This window comes from Amblyomma maculatum, unplaced genomic scaffold, assembly GCF_055883805.1.
Source record: "Amblyomma maculatum isolate TAMU_Amacu unplaced genomic scaffold, ASM5588380v1 scaffold_13, whole genome shotgun sequence".
NCBI lineage: Eukaryota > Metazoa > Arthropoda > Arachnida > Ixodida > Ixodidae > Amblyomma > Amblyomma maculatum.
In genome coordinates, this window is record NW_028146738.1 from 3,563,036 (window position 1) to 3,574,991 (window position 11,956).

The following is an 11,956-nucleotide window of genomic DNA, read 5'->3' on the forward strand; positions in this document are numbered from 1 at the left end:
AAGTATAAAATATCTCAATGCGACGCAACGTAGAGAAACAAAGCCTAGTGTATCGCATGCTATTCTGCGCTCCGAGGGTCACATAATTTTCACGCTGCCAGATGCGCCTTTCAAAATTAAGCGGGCTACGAGGCTTTTTGTGAAGTAGGCGCGATGAACTGTTCTTCAAGCTTCGTTGCTGAGAAAGATCGTAATATTTTTACCAGCCTGAGCCTTAATTTATAATGCTAAGTGTATTAATGAAGGTGTAAATGCGTTGGAGGATCCATATCGCTCTCGAGCTCTAAGAGATTACGTCCGTTTACAGCGATCAAATATCAGAAGGCTGCAAAAGCATTATGGCGCCTCCGAAAGGTACACAAAATGGTATGTCTGGTAATCAGAAACAGTCGCATAGACAAGCTTACATAAGCCCGAAAATGAATTTAGCACTGCAGAGACGTCTGGTACTTACGCTGCATATGCAAGGTTAGTTCGTCGGCTGGCAGTTGTCCGGCTTCATTTTCACAGTCCATAAAAGAGGTCGTTTTTGGGCTCGGAAAAGAAAACATTCTCCGGTCATTTTTAGCACTGTTAATGCACTGGGGAACGCAGCACCAAGCAATTCTGCAGACTATGTGAAGGATGCCGCTTTCCGTGTCTAGCGTGGGCATCCGCGGGACGGCGGGAGCGGAATGCAAGAAAATGGCGGCGGCGCCTTCCGATAATCGGTTTTGGCGGCAACGACCCCTTCTAAGAGTGGCGCCACCCTCAGCGGAGAGCGGGGGCGCATCGAGGCACCCTAATTTCGCTCACCCAGCGCTAGACTTTGGCGGAACCTATCAGAAACGCAGCTTTCTGCTGACGTATCGGAAGCTATCCACTATGGTTGCCTGTCCAACCCAACCTGCAGCCGCACTTTTGGCAGCGTCGTTACCATGGTAACGACGCGGCAAATCACACCTATATGGACCGGTTTCTTCGTCTGCTCCCTTGGTCTGCTCAAAGTTAGCCTAGCCCACCAATGCTGCTCCAAACCACCTTTGCCATCTAAGTGTAGTGCCCACATATCGTTCATGGTTCAGTGTCAACAAGGTGGACCCGACGGTCAGCAAACGCGTCGCCGTTTTGGTGTTCCGCCGGCGTCCATCACTGCTGCTGTCACGGATCACTCGAGCACTACTTGTGCGAAAGTTGGAGAACGAGTGCGAAAGGAAGACGGGAGAATGGCGTACACGAGCTAAGGCGAAGCCTACAGTGGGCAGGGAAGCGAACGTGCTTCAGGAGCGATTTCGACACAACTAGCGCCATCTGTGGGGCGTCGGCAGAAACGATCAACCACGTGATTTTGTCTTGTCCAGGGATTTTGCCGACCTCCGAGATCCGAATGCTATCAGCAGCCTTGGGGTTTGAGGAGCCTGTGGTAGTGACCTGTGTACTGGTGACCGTAGAGCCTGGACACTGTATTGGCGGACGTTTTTATTTTTCTTTGTTTTTTTTTAATTTTTTCCTCTGCCGCTCCAGAAGGCAGCGGCGACCCGCTACGAAGGGTAAAGCCACCTTCACCATCATCACAGCAAGCAGACGCTCCATAGCGCTTGTTGACAACACCGTGTTTATCTGAGTTTACAGTCTCTATCTTTGCAAGCACTCCACGAACACACGCGGAACTCTAACACCATTTATTTGTTTTCTGCATAGTAACTTGAAGAACATTCGAATGTAAAATCTAAAGTGCATGGCCAACCAATCAGCGAAGCACCGCCCCAAAGAAGGAAACGTCATATCCGTTAACGAACTTCGCCGTCGTGTGCCGCTCACATCGGTGCCAAAACGCTGATCATAAAAGTGGATTAAATATTATGCGCTATGATTTTGCCATTATGATTGGGCTTTGGGGGATCAGGAAGGTATAAAAAACTATATCGGCCGGCTAGAATTAGTGGTCTGCGAACGTCACGATGTCCCTTTAACGAGGACTTTATGTAAGATAGTTATTACAAGCTCCCATTCCCGCTGATTACCTTCTATGTGACAATCACAGTAACGCATAATGTTCCATTTCCGCTGCTGTGGATAAGCAGGGCACAAATTGAATTCCGAGGGATGAAATGCGTAGCAGGGGGCAGCAGAAAGTTAGGTGGGTGGATGGGGTTGAGAAGTTTGGGGGGGGTGTCAAGTGGACGAAGGCAGCACAGGACCGGGTCAGTTGGAGGAATATGAGAGAGGCCTTCGCGCTGCACTTGGTATATTCCGACTGATGATGAGTATGATGACCTTATTCAAGAGAGGATGAGAGTTTGGCCTGACTTTGTGTGAGCTGTCATGTTTTTAGGGCTTTTCATATACAGTATAAAGGCTTACGTGTAATCCGCTAGGTACAGTACACGAGCAATTCAGTTGCATGCCATGTGGTGCTGTTACAATGATGCACACATTATAGCAGCTCTTGTACTGGTGCTGAATTTCCAAACTGATCCAGCTTTCACTGCCATTGTTCTGCCAAGCACTGGCAAATATATTTAATGTCTGTGACCATGTTAAATGCATATCAGTTTATGCAGTGTCCAGAAATGTCTGAGAACTGAGATAACGGCACATTTAAAAAGAATATTTCTGCTGCTCATGGTCGTGGTGACCTTTCTGCACAATAGCTAGGCGGGTGAGTTGGCGATACATTTAAAAAAAAAATAATAGAGCAAACAACAGGGATGCTTGTTCTGTGTTTCTCTAGCCTTCATCCCCGTTGTTCGCGCTGTTATTTTTTTAAAGAGCTTTCTGCTTTTACACAGTGGGCTAAAGGCATCAAGGCTCATAGTTTCAGTTAATAATTTGGCACTCAGGGCAACTTCACTAAATTTGTTTTGAACTCATGGCAAAATAGAAAACAGAAGTAATTGATGTTATAGAGTTTTGTGTAACTTAAATTTTGCTTAAAAATTGAATTCTTTGTTTTCGTTTCTGCAACATGATTCAAACCTGTGATCTCTGTCATCATTTGGAAATGATGCAGTGGCCTTGCATCAGAGATCTGGAATGAAAAAAACTGCTGTAATGTGATTGTAGTTTCTTGTAAAAAGTGGTGGTGGCAGGTGATGACGCTGTCTCTTTTTCACATTACCTAGCCTAACTAATCACCGCTTTCTATGACAGCAGCCTGTTTGTCAGCTGCAGCTTCAGTCTTTCTTTGGTGTCTCTATAAAGGATGACAGTTTGGCTGACCAGTTTGAAGTTGCTCCTCACTCAATTTTGTGTTGTGATTTTTTGTTGCTTGTGCAGAACGCTGTCACAGCTGAAGCTCGAGCTGTCGTGGCTCGTCTCGGACGAGGAAGAGAGTCGCGACTGCCGTCTTACGGCCTACCGGGCATTCTTTGTGCAGCAGGCACCCCTGCATGAGGTTGAAGCAACATTTGTGCTCAGTGATGTATACAAAAAGGTGGTGAATAACCTCTACGAAGAGCCCATATACCAGATGGACTGCATAATTGAGTGGCCAGCTACGATGTGGTTCAACCAGTCTTACAAATACCAGCAGGTAGGGGTTTAGTTTTTAACTGGTCTCCACGAGGCTTAGTTACTTCATTTTTACCTTAATTGCTAAACTGATGCACATGAGATATTTTGGGAGGGGTATGCAAAGGAAAAGTATGAAAGGTGAGTGTGAAGAGAATACGTTGTTAGTACTCACACAAGAAGAGTGGAGAGGCGAAAAGTAGCTAATCAAACACAGCTTGGGCAGTACGAAGGTGTAAAATATGAAAAAAGGAAGTGGATTACGAAGGTTCGAAGTTGAATATAAGAATAATCTGAAAATTCAAAAATGAATATCGTGCAACTGAAAATTGATCAGAGGAGCACATAGAAGTATTGCGAGTGGTATTTTAAAATTCAAAGTAGGCTACATATTTACGGTTGTGGGGATTTCAGTTTCACTGAGAGCTGATGCTTTTCGAAATGCTGGTTGCAGTCATGTTTAGTAATAGCCCTTTTAAGTCCGTAAACTAAAGCGCCTTTGTGGGGAGTGTTACTCACAAAAAGTGCACTCTGCCTTGGTTAAACAATGTAACATAAGTGCACTCGAGTGAGAGTACGTTCACAGAATAAACTGAGGGCCGTCTGTAGCCTTACGGGCAGCAATTTCTTCATCACAGAATGTCTTAAGTAATATGATATGCATACAAGTTGACATACGTGTTGTGTATGTATTCTTATGAGTAATTGCTTTATGATAGCGACAAGCAAGAGATCACAACAAAAACACACTATAAATATGTATGCAACTTCCAAATTGAGCACTGTTCTGGCACTGTGACAAAGACATTTTCAGTTGTTTATGATGTTTATTGATATGCAGTCTCCCATTGATGGCACGATGTCAAATGTTAGTCATTTTTTGTGCTGTGCTATATTAGAGAGCAGTATTCTGAACTTTAGACCTGGAAGTGCGCATAGTATTTCTTTTTAAATATTTTACACACTTGCCAATTTCTCATCTGCAAGGGCACTCTGCTCTCATTTAGCACTGTGCAGCGTAAAGTATCTTTTGAGATGTAAAGTGCACTGCCCGTAATAACTTGCGCATTTCACGAGGGCGTAACCACGGGTATTTGTCGGAGCGGTGCCTCATGCACAAACATGCGTCCACATGTCACAAGCATTCTGCTTCTTTGCACACATTCCCTCATTCGTACATGTTAGGCATCACTTTACTCTGTTGGGATTAATTCGTATGCACCTGCTTTCTCCCCTTCTCACTTACACCAACATCCATGTCGCATAAACAAGCAATGTGACCTTCCAGCCCTTGCTTTTAAAGAGGGTCCTGCCAATCACATCTCTCTTTTGGACCAAAGAAGTGAAAGCAGTGTCAGTAGCCCTGTTACAGGAGGGCCAACAATCTTGCTAGTTGTTAATGGATGGCATCTTCATTATGTCCACCGTCAACCTTCATCACAGAATGTTTTAATGTACAGCAATCAGTTGTCATCATCTGCCACCGCACGTTCCACTGCGCATGCCCAGATCCCCTTGACTCCATAGATGGCGCACATACTGGAAGTCAGTATATAGATCTGTTGCACCAGGACAAGTGAGCACGTATGTACTGGCCACACACAGTAGTGTTCCACGGCAGAGTCCTTCAATACTCTGTCATGAAACTGCCGCTCAAGACAAGAGCGGCTGCCAGGGGCGCCATCGCCGATCGAGGTGTCAGGAGACCCCACCGGTGGTGTACGATACGGTTGCACCTGGGACACTTTCATTCACACCCATGCAGTTATTTCCTCTTCTCATTACATTAAGCGAAATTGATCACGATTTTCCAGTATCCGCTGCAGGTCCATAATAGTAGTCTGCCTGATGGTTGTAGGAAAAGCACTGCCGGCAGAGACACAGCCTATTCTTCAGCCGTGATTGGCTGTGGTGTAGGGACTTCATGCTTATAATGCGACATTGAAACTGTGCTGAAAGGTGTGGTGTGTTCTTTAACCTGAAACATACGTGTTACTCCTGCATACACGCGGTAAGGCAGCGGCTGCGTTAGCAGGTGGTGCTCGCTAGATTCGCTCCGCGCTTGGGTTGTTCACACTACTTGTGTGCCTGCCTGTCCTAGCCATAGCTTTAATCATGTTTTAACCTTCGGAGTGCTCCGCAGTAATCGTTGTGTGATTTCAATGGAAGGTTGAATGTATAACTAAGTGTTGAGCCAGTGCACAGTGAACGCACAAGTTTCATATTGGTTGTTGTCCAAGGCAATAAAGAGCACTGTTTGCACATACTGCACAGCTTTTGCAGTCTTTGTAGGTACTAGCCTTCATCAAGCATTGGTCGAAAATTATTCTTTTACGCTGCTAAAGCTTTTGAAAACTGTCAACTAGATTTCTCATTTTTTTCGCACCTGCTGTTGCTTTAGCAGGCTTCTGCTGGCGCTCGTCTTGTGGAGTACCAATTTAAGTTTGCGCATCCTGGATTGCGCAACGTCTTGACAGTTTTCCAGGCTTTATCACGTCCTTTACCTCCATGTACTCTGGCTGCATTATCAGAATCGTTGTTTGCCAGGCTACTTGTGCATGGGGTATCGGAAGCATAAACGGCAATGCTGACATCTGATGCAATACAACGTCGCTTTGGAGATGGCCGAGAAAATGGTTTAGTGTTGGTGAAATACCGCGGAAGCCCCTCAGATATTCTCTAAACAGCGTCAGGCTTCAGCTTCGGTTGGTCACGTTGCAGCTATGCAACCTCCCCATTCACTGCAAACTCGTACCGGTTGATGTCTGTGGTGTAGAAATGCTTCCCACAAACACACATTTGGGCAATCAGATGAGAAGCCAGCAACTTATGTTCTCGAAATGGGGCGTCGCCACTTTTTGCCGCAGTTAGGCATCCGATGGGAAACGGAAAAAAAGATACCTTTTTGTCGTTGCTCTTGTAGCTGGAGTGGCAGCCCCTCAAAAGATGACGGCATCATTCTCACGACATAAGCATTCGCATATTTCAGCACTATGAATTTTTTTACACCAGATTAAGAAAATACTTGCTCACGCCACAAAGCAAGGCTGCCTCCTCCACTGGCTGTAAAGCATGCATCTCAGTCAATGCCAGCATCTCCATGCGGCCGCTTTTGGCAGCGTACCATACCGTACCATTCTTCCACAGAGTGATGGAGAAGTTTCATGACCATAAATGGTATTGAAGGAATCTGGTCACGGTGACGAATTATGGATCACACTATACTATAAACCTCTCTGCTAGTCGAGGGAGACCGCTGCGGCCTACAAACTTTCACCGGTGCACATCTTGCAGCGATGTGCACCCCACAATTTCCCCCTTGTATGCCTGATCCTGTACAATCATAGCAGTAAACTTGGTCAGTGGAGCTTTGAGCCCTTTTTCTTATGTGTGCTTGTGTGTCGCCATCTTTTGCGACTTTCATCGCATCAGGGTGGCTTCCATTGTATCGTGGAAATGAAAAGCTAAATTTAACAGCTGTCTTGATCAAAGAGAGCATTGTCAAAAAAGAAAAGAAAACTGACAGTGAAGAAGGGCTTGGGACTAGGCTAGTTGCAAGCAGGCCCTCACTAAGTCATGTGATCATAAAATGGAAAACAGCTTGCTTCACCAAATGGGCCGGCTCGGTTCGTCTGGATACCCCTTAAGGCTTCTAATTGGCGTTGCTGAAACTTGCCTAAGAAACTTAAGAATACACCAAGAACTTTCGCCTCCGAAGCAAAGTGATGGGAATAAGGCTATCGCGGTCCTTCCTTGTGTATATGGCATTTCGCACCGGCTGAAGAAGATTGGGCAGAGGTTTGATGTGAAGGTTGTTTTTTCAGCTCCTTTAATGATTAAAGGCATCTGCAAAAAAGTTAACCAGGAAGAATGTGCAGATGAGAAAAGTGTGTGCGGCATTAATCATGTTTCGCCTTTTGTTCCATGCTCTAAGGGGTTAGTTTACAAAATTCCCCTCTCTTGCGGCAAGTGCTATGTGGGGCAAACTGGGCGATACGTCAATGAAAGGCTTTTGGATCACAGGAGGAAATGTCATTCTCTGCAGGGTGCGGAAAACTTGCCGAACCATTGCCTGACACTTGAGTGCAGCCCATATTTCCAAAACGCGGTTATTTTGCCGCGGGCAACAGAAAAGAAAAAGAGCGAGGTTATTGAGGCCTTTCGGATGGTTTCTGGCAAATAAGGCGATTACGTTAGCACCCCTTCCGTAGCCCTTTCCTGCTGGGAAATAGATATTTTGAGAAGAGACAAAAGACTTGCATGAGGGTCACCCGCACATGTAGATGCGTAGGGGGGGGGGGGGGAGTGCGATTTCATCCCTGGCTTAGATAAGATGTTTATTTCTCTAATTTTCATTTTCATGGTTCAATTCCTTAGTTGTTCTTGCTGTTACAGTGCACTGTTATTTATGTGTTTTCACGATCCTCAGATTACGTCGTGTGCTTGTGTTTCCTTTTTCCTATCCTAAGAAATAAAACTTCAGCTGGTAGATTGCGCTTAACCTCAGCATTTGTCCAGTTCCTTCGTCTGTGTACAACTGACAAACTGGCATTATGAGAAAAAACTGACAATGAGCAGTTTGCATGGGAGGAGTGTGCACACTGAAGTCACAAATAAGTTTATGAAGGAAGGCTGGGAGGAGTTAACACATTCACAAATTGAAATTTATAATTCTCCCTAGGTTTCTACAGAAAATTGTGAGCATCCCACCTGTGCAGAGGATGCTTATGTGATTGAAGTGTTCATTCTTCAATTGGTAGTGAGTGGACGTTTCCAGGCAGCCAATTCTAGAGGTAAATGGTCAGAGGAAAGAAGCTGTGTTTGAATGCCCCAGTGCAGGAAAAGAAAGTGATGAGATTCAGGCTATGGGAACTTAGTTATGGAAGGCTTCGTAATGTTCAAATAATCATTTAGTGATAGAAGGCGCTTAGATGCAACGAGTATGTGCAAAAACTTCAAACATTCTATTTGACGGCGAGATGATAGGGCTGTGAAACCTAAATCTGTATAATGGGAGGAAGGGGAAAAATGTCTGCCATAGTTGTGAAAGATGAAGCGTACTTATTTCTTTTGAACTGATTTTAATTTTTTGATATCGGATTTCGTAGAAGGGTTCCATACAATACAGCCTGAATCAAGAGTGGGGCGGATAAGTGTTTTATATATGAGCAGTTTGGTATCCTTTGGGGCTTTACGCAGTGTACGATGGAGGTATCTGAGACGTTTAAAAGCTTTGTTACATATGATGTCAATGTATTTGGACCATGAGATGTCATGAGAGAAATGGTATTTGTATTCCATGACACGTTCTAAATCATAACTGTGAAAACTGTACGTGAAATGTGATGGAGATGGGCATCTAGAAAATGACATGGAAACGGTTTTAGAGAAATGAATATTCATTTGCCATTCCTTGCACCATCTACAAAAATTTGCAAATGAGTCGTTAAGTATTTCATAGTCAAGTGGTGTATTAATGTCGGGATATAAGATGCAGTCATCAGCGTAAAGACGAATCTTTACAGATACACAACATGGAAGGTCGATAATATATGGTAAGAAAAGAAGCAGACCTAAAATGAAACCTTGCGGAAGGCCAGATGAAACACTAACAGGAGTGGAAATAGATGAATTAAAGTGTACATATTTATTTGTACATAACCAAATAAGCTATTACTATGTGCGTGTGAGTCTGGTCATTGACGTGATAGCAGTGTCGGCGTGGTTGTGGTGAGCCCTGCTGTTTTTGTTCTATAAAATTTTCAGCGGGCCTCCGGTACAAGATCGGCATCGCGGTGCCCGCGGACTGTGCCCGCAACATGCTCGGTGTAGTTGACACTCGCGGGAGGCTTCAGTATGGACAGGTGAGTGTCATAGGTGTTCCTGCTCGAGTGCTGGCGAAATCCTAGCTGTGCCAAGCCCAAAATTATCTTGATGGGAAATGGTGCATCCACACCAGAAACCATTTGTAACTCACTTTAATAAGTTGCTGTTAGCCGCGGTGCTTGAAAAATCTTCCTAAAACGTTATTTTCTTTCCAGATTTCAAACTTCATTTTTGAAAGTCAGCATTTTGAAGCGGTATTTCCGGCTCTGTAACACTGTCGCCATAATTTATCGCTGAAAAGATAAATGCACATGCAGTGTTTCTTACTTTAACCATCTGACTGTTTTTGCCGTATGGATACTGTGGCCGCATTCCGTCCTGCGGCATTTTTGCAGTACGGGTACTGCGCTAAACGCATATCGTGCAAAAAAAAAAAAATTTGACACTGGTGCTGTAGTTTTTCAGGATATTTGACACTGAAAGGGTTAAAGGAGGTTTTTTTTTGCCAAAATTATTGGAATAATCAAAAGCATTCATCTTAATCACCGAAATGTCATTTTTCCTTGGCAAGTTTGACAAGTCGTAACTTTCATCCAAATTTTCCTAGAGTACTCATTTATGCCTTATTGCAGTCCTCCGTGACTCAATGCTATTGAAAGATAGAAAGATTCTCCACGGGGTATAATATTTACTAACAATGCTTTCTCCAAACAAAAGACAAAATTTTCATAATTTATCTAAACATACCTCTTGTATGTGAAATTATTTGCAGTTTTTAACCAGCACAAGAAAATGTACGAGAAAAAAAAATGTAGTGCAAATCAACACCCTTCAAGAGACATGTATACTGTTTTAATTGGGTGAGAATAGTGTTATGGCCGAAATGTAGCTACATACTGTTGGCTGGATGCAAATTTTCGCTTTGCTGATCCTTTGGGGGTGGAGCTCATTTATTTGGGCGACTTTAACACGAGACGTCCTAACAGCAGCATGTCTGTTCTTGGGTGTGAGTCCACTGCATTCTTATCGATGTGTTGCCATGCACACCGCGCAGCAAGCGCAGCGCTCGTATCTGTCCCGACACCATATTCCTCCTTCCTCATGCATTTCACCTCATTCTTAGGCTGCCTGTCATCACACCTTTTATTACCTCCATTTACTCTCGTAACCCTGCACCTCACATCTTTTAGCTCAAAAATGACCCCGCAGGGGTGGCACAGTGGCTAAAGCGCTCGACTAATGTTCCCAATGATGCGGGATTAAATCCTGACTTCGGCGGCTGCTTTTCAATGGAGATGAAAAGCAATGCGGTCATGTGCTGTGCGATGTCAGTGCACGTTAAAGAATCTCAGGCGGTCGAAACTCCCGGGGTCTTCTACTAAGGCGTCTTTCATAGCATGAGTCGCTTTGGGACGTTAAACCCCACAAACCAAACTAAACCTTCTAGCCCACAAATAGAGCACTGAAGAGATCCTCTTTAGTCACCCCATTTGCACCATGCGGTCTGCTGCGATGTGCTTAATATAGATTTCCAATGCCGAGCAAGCAGAGACCTGTGCTGTTTTGGGGTATGACTGTTATTTGAATGTTGTGATTTTGTGTCAGTGAGACAGCTCATGAATGAAAAAATGGTTTTGTCCCCTACATTTACCCCTCCAGCTTGTCGACTACATAAGAAATTAAGAAAATGAAAGTAAAAGGTACACTGTGGCCTTGGAGTTTTGCTATCACAAATAAATGGGAAAAAAGAAAAGGTTGAACTTTGCTAAAAGGTAAATGTCTGTGGTAAATGCAACAGGGTGGCTTACTCCTGTTCTGGTGAGGGAGTGCGTTGCCAGAGGTGTTCACCCGCATCAAGTTGCACCCCAAACCTGTTTATGCAATTCCATCGACATGCGGATTTCTTTTTTTTTTTCTGGTGGAGAATCGTGCGGCACTGGAATTTGAACCTCGGTCTTTTTGCATCTCTTGCGTGCGAGGCGGATGTTTTATCGCTACGCCACCACTGCACTTACCGCTAGAAAAAAGTAAAGACACAGTATACTGTACTAATGGGCGACTTCAATGCCAAGGTAGGGAAAAAGCAGGCTGGAGCCTAGGCAGTAGGTGACTATGGCATTGGTTCTAGGAATAGGAGGGGGAGTTACTAGTTGAGTTTGCATCGAGTGAACGTAATATGCTACATTTGTAGTGTTTACCAGAAATCATATGAGAGGGGGGAATCATAGTAGTTAGAGTAATATAAATTGTTTTGTATATGAAATAGCCTTCTTGCAAATGTATTTACTTTTTTTACTGTTCTTTGGATTGCAACTGCGCTCAGTGGAAGCAAAGACCAGTGTCACTGTTTAACTTGGTTCCCTCGTGACAAAGAAATTTAGTGCTTTCTTGGTGCATTGCAAAGGCAGCCAGGCACCTTTTACTGTAAGCATTGTCAGCAGTTATTTAGGTGCCACACACAGCTGACAAAACACAAGATGACATGCACGGCAGATGCAAGAGCAACAACCTGAGCTGCAGCAAAGAAGTGCCAGTTGTGGAGCGCCACCTCGAATGCACCTTTCTCAATAATACGTAGCCTGGGGTCGTATCCAAGGGAGGTTTCTTTCGGGAACCGTTCTCTTTCGGGATGACGTCA